A 9,609-nucleotide genomic window follows, 5' to 3' on the forward strand; every position below is an offset into this window, starting at 1 on the left:
AGAAAGCACACAATTTCATGAACGGAATAATTTGTTTTAAACTTTAATGACCATTTGAGCCAAAACTTCAATTGGTTTGTTATTTATGCATTTATTGAGGCACACCAAGTGAGGAGACTGTTGTTTGATAATTACGAAAAGTATCCCCAACCTTAATTATTTTCTAAAAGTTATTTTTAATTAGTTCATCAACACCAAGAAGGCATCAAAGTTACAAGTTGTCCAAATATTAGGATTCTTCAGAAAATAATAAGCAAACCAGACTAGATTGTTTATTTGAATTTTCAAGACTTTATTTGAACAAACTTTAAATGTCTTCCAAAGAAAGAAAACAATAACACTCACTTAGTGCATCCACACTGTTAGACATTACCCCCACCCACCCCAACCTCAAGAACTTGATTATGACTATGCTGTATGTTATGTTTCCTTAATGTTTTAATTAAAACAATTTTTGTTTTTGTGGGTGCTTTTGCACTCCTATTGCTTCCTTACTATTCATTTTGATAGTTGCTTAAATTGATGGTTGGAAATATGCCAGTTGATGTACAATTACTTTTTGAAAACTTCATTGAAATTATTTCAAAATGCACTTGTCAAGTGTCACAATTCAAAAATTGTATTTGTAAAATCAAATACAGCTTTCAATTCATACTTGTTTTAATTAAAAGTTTTGAAAATGTGTATAGTTTCAAAATTCAACTTAAACCCCAAAATATTCGCGAAGAAATATCAGCTGGCAAATGACAACCATAGCTAAGAAATATAAATGATCAACCAAGGAAGAAATGTAACCTGTTTTATCCAAAAGGAGTCTACATGGCTAACAAAAAAATTAGTTTCATGAATTAACTATTTGGTTTCTGCAAACTTGCAAAATATTTTTTTTGTGCTTTTTCTTCATCTTACAAGAACTCAGAATATTTACAGAATCAAAGCGTTTTTTTTTTTCTTTTCAAACAAATCTAATTAAATTTGACTCCTTTATGGTTTACAGGTTGCATTTCTTACTTATAAAGAAGGTACAACATTGGTATTCATATACTGCATATAGAGTGCACAAATTTTGACACAAAAAACGTTATCTCAAACTTGCAGCGTTTTCATAACACATTTCTTTATTTATTGTTTAACTCAATACAGTTTTTACATCAAGTGGACATTTAGATGAATGTTTACTTGCATGCATGTTCACTAAATTCCCGCAATAAACATATAAGTTCAATTCACAATAGCGTAACTACCAATGTTGTATCTTCTGTAAAGGCCGCATCCTATAGCTTGTTCTGTGACTTTATAATCTCAATCTTGGAAAGTTTTTGAAGTCCACAAAGGGATACAGAGAGTCCAAAATTACTAAGTGTTTTTGTCATAAAATGACTAAGTCCAAAAAAAGACTATGAGTTTCTGCTCAAAAAATTACCAAGTACAAACAATGGCTAGTTTTTTGGTCGAAAAAATTACTAAGTCCACAATAGGACACAGAAAGTCAATAATTACCAAGTGTTTTTGTAAAAAAAATGACTAAGTCCAAAAAAATTACTAAGTCCAAACAATGGCTAGTGATTTGGTCAAAAAATGACTAAGTCCACAAAGGGACTCCATTTTATTGTTATTTAAAGTCACAACAAGCTATAAGACGATACCTTTAATAAGGGGCTGTATTCCATTTTGATGTACCTAGCTATATAATCTAATGGTAATTTGAATTTGACGTCTTGTATAAGTGTCATGTGCAAATTTCTAGTTGATTACATTGTTGGTGTACATTACTTTGGGATACAGTCTCTTCTGCACCCCTATAGGGGGTGCACTTGGTTGATCAATATTTTAATAATAGGGGGGTAGGGCCAAACTTTTTACGCAGTTAATTTCGAACCGTACAACGGCACGAGAAATATTTTTGGCTGACTTAGTCTATATAAAAAAGGCGTTTTTTAAGGGATTTTTTCAAGCACCACTGAACTGTAGAAGCAGCAGAGTTGCGCAAACGTGTGTGCCGGTCGGTGTGGCCAACTACTATCTAGAAAGTGAAGCGACTAAATGATCTAAGTATTAATGGAAGGAAAGCATTTTATTAAGTTAAATCAAGTTAATGTTTCATTGATAGTCTGTTTTACCAATGTCCTGCCTTACATGATTGACAAACTAAAAAGATTGTTTTTTAAAAGTCCGAAGCCAAAAACAAACTTAAGATTTTTTTGTTCAAAGTCCAAAACACAAGTCGGAAAGGATTCTGTTGCCCGTTAAAATGTTTGATGAATCTGTATCAAGTGTACCATCGGACGTCTCCCCCTGTTCGGGCAAACACGTCGCTAAGTTCTTGGAGTAAAGTTTCAAGTTTGAATTTTGGTTGAAGTGTAAAAGGACGCTCCCACTCCGTCACCGATTGAGTCCTGTACCATCAGAATAACGAAGACTTCAACCCAGATGATGATGCGCTGATCAGGGAAACAAGATTCCAACATGGCGGCTGAACTTTAAAAATTTTGTGAATTTTTGTGACAAGCACAAAAAAACAGAACAGCATACTCAGGAATGTATTGGTTTCACTTGCATTAGAAGTACTACAATTTGTTTTGGATTTGTTAAAACATCGCAACATTTTAACTGTGTGTGTGATTACACGTTCAAATGAAGTCAAATTTCAAAGCCAAAAATGAGGTTATACACAAACATCAGATTTGCATCTTCATTGCATTGAGTATCATTACAGGAGATATTGTAGATGACATTGGGTTTATGATGGATAACTAGACTGAGAAAAAAAAAATCTGAAAAAACCCTAACCTAATTCTAAACTCCTAAGTACAACAAAGTTTCAAATCCTACGTAAAAATGAGTCGGACGTCGATGTCGGAAAATTAAGGTTTTATCAGTGACGATAAGATCCTAAGTACAACAAAGTTTCGAATCCTACGGAACTACAATTGCTGATGAAGTCCCAATAAAGTATTGAACATCTAGGATCAACAACTACTCCTACTGATTAACTTCATGTAAATCTGCAAACCAACCACTGCATACTAATGATTTCGTACCAATCATAAACTACAATGTTTTTGCATAAAAATGAGTCTGAAGTCGATGTCGGAAAATTAAGGTTTTATCAGTGACGATAAGATCGCTGATAACTTGGTGTATTTTCCATCTAGAAAGACACCTGTGATTCTGCAAACAGTGCATGACTAAAGTAACAAAGTGACGTCTTATTTAGATTACCTATTCCTGCTGTGTCTTTTTGGCATAATATTCATAACAAAATCAATCTAACAAGCAAATTGAGAAATAACTAATTTAGTTATTTGTTTAATAATTCTACACTAATACTGGACTAGTGTTTATGCTTCGTATAACTACCTAGCCATGTGACAAATTACTATGTTTGTTCCGAGGTTTAACTGAATAAGTCTACACTAATACTGCTAATACGCTAATAAACACCTAGTTTGATCCATTGTACACTTCGCTGTTGTACATGTTGAGACGTTCTCATGTTAACCATAAAAGAATTAAAATTATTGATGGACATCGCACAAAAATTGTCTCGTTTCAAAGAGATCTTAAAAATAAAATAAAATACAATTGTTGTACTGACAAAAAACTAGTAGGTTGCTCTTGTTCCCAACAGTTCTACGGGTTACATATTTTAAACTTGCCAACTCTTTTTAGAACCTGTCAAAATATTAATGACCAAGTGTCTTTGTCACTTTAACAGCCTAAATAACTAGAGAAACAAGATTCAAACATTGCGGCTGAACAAATTTTGTGAGTGTTTGTAAACCGCCTGAGTGTCGTCACCATATTCAGCTGGAAAAGGGTTAACCAGTTGTAAAAACTGTTTACAATTATCAATAATTAATACCCTGAAGGATTGAAAACACCTACTGCAGCTAAATTACTATGTTTATGAAAAAATTTATACAAATCATGCACACCACAGTGGCAGTATTTGTTAAAAAAGCAATGTCTATTGGTCAACATTATTTTGTAAATCATTTCCTCAACTGATTGTCGTTAACATACCTACTGTAGAATCTGTCATAAAGCTGACCACTCAAAACCTACAATGAACAACCTAGTTAATTGGTCACTGAAATAGACCAATAGTTAACGTCATAGACTGAATATTGTCAACCAGTTCAACAGGGGTTTTAACTAAATCTAAAAACTAAACACTATTCTAACTGACGATGGAGTGTACATACAACCTACTGTGGCTGAGAATTGAACCAGTTACAATTACCTAATGCACAACGGCATCTATCTAAGCGACGATGTTTCTTCTATAAAGGACCCTGTTAACTTCCTACACAATCCCAATGTCATCTTTGATATCTCGTTTTGATACAGTCAAAACTTCTTAACACAAGTGAAACCAATGTAAAAGCCTGAGTACCTGATTGAAATGTGAATAGCCATGTTCAGAATCTCGTTTCTCCGACCCTCGCACCAACATCTGGGTAGAAGTCTCCGTCATCCGTCAAGTTCAGAGGCTCCCTCAGATCAGAAGAGGATGTCCAGTGTAGAGAAGTTGCTCAAAAAGTAGACCCGTTTACACAGGAACAGTATAGAGAGACGGGTACCAACTTAGGATAACAAAATGATCAGGTAAAAAATGTGCAAAAAAGTGCAATGGTCCTCAGTCCTTGACACTTTTGATACAGGCCCCCAAAGACTTCAACAGGCAACCAAATCCTTTCTTTCTTAGGTTTCGTTTTTTTTGTCGGAGATCGAGAAAGTTGAAATAGTTTGTCAATCATGTAAGGTAGGACACCGGTAAGACAGACTACCAGCGCCACATTAACAAGATTTCACTTAATAAAATGCTTACCCAACCATTAACTCTTGGATCATTAGGTCGTCACACTTTCCAGATAGTAGTTAGCCACACCGACCGGCACACACGTTTGCACAACTCTGCTGCTTCTACAGTTCAGTGGTGCTTTCTACAGCATTTAATGAATGGTAACCAATTAATTTACTACATAATTTTTCAAATTATAAAAACAGCCAAGTACAACATTTACAATCCTTGAGTTGAAATAAAGTTATCTCAGAGATTAGATTTTTTTTGTATCAGCTGATGCAAAAAAAAACTCAATAAAATTTAGAACTGTTAATTATTACTGTCGCAAGCAATGCAAAGAAGAAAAAAAAACATTTTCAAATGAAGTTTGTGACTGTTTCGTAAAAAATATTGTACTTTTAATTTTGAATTTGGACAGGTGTAAATCACACTCGTCCAAACATGTCAAGCCTAAAATGAATAAATTTGGTTCAATTGATGACGTACTCGTATTTCATTTTGAGTTTGGACAGGTGTGCATCACACTTATCCAAACATGTCGTGCCAAAAAGGAATAAATTTAGTTAAAATGATGGCGTACTTGTATGTCATGAAGATTGGTCCCAAGAATACAACTTTAGGATGTGTTCCGCTTGCATTAATTGTATTGAGTGCAAGTTGTACTTGGCTTCACAATCATCAAAGTATCAATATAGGACCAGAGACACTCCCACAATTTGAGTCACAAGCAAATTTTACAGAAAGTTTTGTTTTCCTAAACAGGAAAACAAAAATTTCTGTAAAATTTGCTAAGATATTCCAACTCTGGGAAAAATCTAGAAAAGAAGAGTTTTTAAAGTGAGCAAAGTTTTAAAAGTAGTAGCGGGAAAAAAATTTGCCAAAAGAGTAAAAAAAAAAAAATAAGAATTTAGAATTTTATATTTTGGGAAGTAAAGTCGAGCGTTCTATATGAAAAATGTACGCATTTTGTATATAAAGTAATGTGAACTCATTTCGTGGGAATGTCTCAATAAAGTGTTAAGATAATTTATGTAAAATACACAAATATTTTGCAGTTGTGACCCAAATTACCAAAAAAGACAAATCTTTTCGCATTGTCGTATTTCTTGTCCCAAAATTAAGTTTAAAGCCAAAATTAAGAATAGCTTTGACAGTAATTTATTTTGCGTGTGTGGCCAACACAAAGAATGATAAGCGAAATGTTTCACGTAATAATTTGTCTTCTTCTTTTTGTGAAGTTGGATCACAGATGCAGTCAAATGCACAATCATGAATAAATCCAGGCTTGATACTTCATGGAGGCAACGAAGGCGATAGCCTCGATGCCCCTGGTCATTGCCTTGGTGCCCTTGAAATGATCCAGTACAGATTTACAATTTCCGCATAGGGTGCGTTTTACCAAGGAGAAAATGCTCTGGTGCCCTTGCCTTTTCAAAAAAGAAGCATACAGGCCTGTTAGTCTATAGAAACAATTCACAACACATGATTCAAGATTTATCACTGTGTTATTGCAACAAATACCCCAGGTGGAAAGGGGGGGCAGAGGTAAAATGGCAAGTGACCATTTCTGACATACATCCGCTAAAGGTTTACAGTAACCTTACCCCACAGAAGAAGGGTCAGAGGTCACACGGCAGGTGGTTTAATATAAAGTACCAGTCATTTCCCCCAGGTAGGAAGGGGAAAAGATCATGTATGTACATATCAACCTCAACATTTAGTTTGCTGCGACACAATCCCTAGCAGAAAGGGATGAAAGTCATGTGTGATGGTAGTGGTGCAACAGTAAGCCACTAATGTAAAACGTTACTAAGTTTGCTGTGACCCAATCCCTAGCAGAAAGGGATGAAAAACGTTACTAAGTTTGCTGCAACACAATCCCTAGCAGAAAGGGATGAAAGTCATGTGTGATGGTAGTGGTACAACAGTAAGCCACTGTACTAAAACTTTACTAAGTCTGCTGTGACCCAATCCCTAGCAGAAAGGGATGAAAGTCACGTGTAATGGTAGTAGTGCAACAGTAAGCCACTAATGTAAAACGTTACTAAGTTTGCTGCGACACAATCCCTAGCAGAAAGGGATGAAAGTCATGTGTGACGGTAGTGGTGCAACAGTAAGCCACTAATGTAAAACGTTACTAAGTTTGCTGTGACCCAATCCCTAGCAGAAAGGGATGAAAGTCACGTGTGATGGTAGTGGTGCAACAGTAAGCCACTAATGTAAAACGTTACTAAGTTTGCTGCGACACAATCCCTAGCAGAAAGGGATGAAAGTCATGTGTGATGGCAGTGGTACAACAGTAAGCCACTAATGTTATTCTTTTTTAAGTTTGCTGTGACCCAATCCCTAGCAGAAAGGGATGAAAGTCACGTGTAATGGTAGTAGTGCAACAGTAAGCCACTAATGTAAAACGTTACTAAGTTTGCTGCGACACAATCCCTAGCAGAAAGGGATGAAAGTCATGTGTGATGGTAGTGGTACAACAGTAATCCACTAAACTAAAACTTTACCTAGTTTGCTGTGACCCAATCCCTAGCAGAAAGGGATGAAAGTCACGTGTGATGGTAGTGGTACAACAGTAAGCCACTAATGTTATTCTTTTTCTAAGTTTGCTGTGACCCAATCCCTTGCAGAAAGGGATGAAATGGTAGTGGTACAACAGTAAGCCACTGCTACAGAACACGTTGATAGGTTCCTAGTTTGCTATGACGCAAACCCCTAGCAGAAAAGGACAGCTCAGTCATTTAAACAGGGCAAGTTCACCAAGGTGGTTTTTCTTGGTAAAGGGCACCTCTATCGAACAATTGCAAGAACATTTCAAGGGGCACCCAGGCAGTGACCAGTGGCAATGTTGGCCCCGTAATGCATCAGGCGTTTCCTAGTAACAGTATCGAGGATGACATTTGTGCAATGACCAACTCTCAGGAAAAAGGGAGTTTTAGTCTTGCCATGACCCATAAGTTATGTATGCCATAATCCTAACCAGAGCTAGAAGGCTTTTATCATAAAAGGTGTTTCTTGTTCGTTCTTTCAATCGATCAACCCACCCCAGGGGTTAGGGGAGGATCGACCAACAACAACAATTCACGTCGGTTAACAATTCAATTTCAGATACTCATTTTTTTGAAACAAGCTATAAAGCACGAGTTATCGCAAACTAATGTAAGCAACACTGACAGTTTAAAAACACCTTTATCACAGTTCGGCCATTTTATCTGGTTCGCGTGTACCGATCAAAACCCGCTCGAAACGCTCAAAGTTTAACAAAAAGGAACCAGACTTAATTTTGTTGTCAAGCCTCATTTTGTTTCTTGAGACAATCTTGATGGCACTGTCAGTGATAAAGGATCCTTATCTTATTTAAGTACCCATACTGGGATGGATGCTCGGCCTCCTCATCAGTAACACATCTCTCTGGCATCAGGTGGTGGTCGTCGTTGTCGTCGGTGGTGATTTCATCTCCTTGTTCCAGTGAGCTCTTGATCCGAAAATGTTGATCCTCTTCAGGAGTACTCAATATCTTGATGCCTGTAAATAAAAAAATAAAAAAATAAAAAATTACTTTTACATCAACATTTAACCTTTGACCCTAACCATCTTGGGGACGATTTCACAAATGGTTAGAAAGATGAAATAAAACAGTGAAAGTTTCAGCAAAATAGGTTGATTGGTTCTACTTGCTGAGAAAACAGAAAGAAGCAAAACCCTGTCACAGTAGCGATAAATCTATCGGAGGTTAAGATTTCGATACATCAACAAACTATGTTTGCTTTTTTTCCAAAACATTTAAAATTAATTGGCCAGGGATTTCCTTACTGACTGTCACTGATTTTTGCTCCTCAGTTTTCACAGGTAAAATATAAAACCTCTGAAATAAAAGGAACCTATTTGTATATCAAAATATTTGGAGGGGTTTACGCTATTTTTCTAAATTTAAAAAATGTCAACTTTCAATTCGAAGTGGCGCAATTTTCAATCAAACGCAAGTAAAAAATCGGCCAGGGGTTTCCTTACGGGTGGCGAACCCTTTTTCACTGAATTTTTGCTCTTCTGTTTTCAGAGTTATAAATATATAAACCAAATAGTTGGGGGCTTGTTTTTCAAACTTATAAATCACCTTATATGAAGTGGCGCATTTTTCAATGAATAAACACAGTCAAAAATTTGGCCTCCTCATCAGTAAGACATCTCTGTGGCATCAGGTCGTCATCGTTGTCGTCGTCGCCATTGGTGATTTCATCTCATTGTTCCCGTGAGCTCTTGTCTTGAGATCTCTAAGTGTAGACCGATCGGAAGATGTTGATTCTCTTCAGGAGTACTCAATCTCTTGATGCCTGTAAAAGTAAAAAAATATATACAAAAATAACTTTGACATAAAAAATGAACCTTTGACCCTAACCATCCTGGGGTCGATTTCACAAATGGTTAGAAAGATGAAAATAAAACAGTGAAAGGTTCAGCAAAATAGGTTAATTGGTTCTACTTGCTGAGAAAACAGACTGTAGCAAACCCTGTCACAGTATCCGAGGTAAAGATTTCGATACGTCAACAAATTATGTTTGCTTTTTTTCCCAAACATTTTAAAAAAATATTTGCCAAGGGTTTCCATACGGACACGAACCCTTTGTCACTGATTTTTGCTCCTATGTTTTTACAGGTAAAATATAAAACCTCTAAAACAAAAGGAACCTATTTGTATATCAAAATATTTGGAGGGGTTTACTGTTATTTTTCAAAATTTACCAAATGTCAACTTTCAATTCGAAGTGGCGCAATTTTCAATCAAACGCAAGTAAAAA

The sequence above is a fragment of the Asterias rubens genome, chromosome 11, assembly GCF_902459465.1.
Source record: "Asterias rubens chromosome 11, eAstRub1.3, whole genome shotgun sequence".
Lineage (NCBI taxonomy): Eukaryota > Metazoa > Echinodermata > Asteroidea > Forcipulatida > Asteriidae > Asterias > Asterias rubens.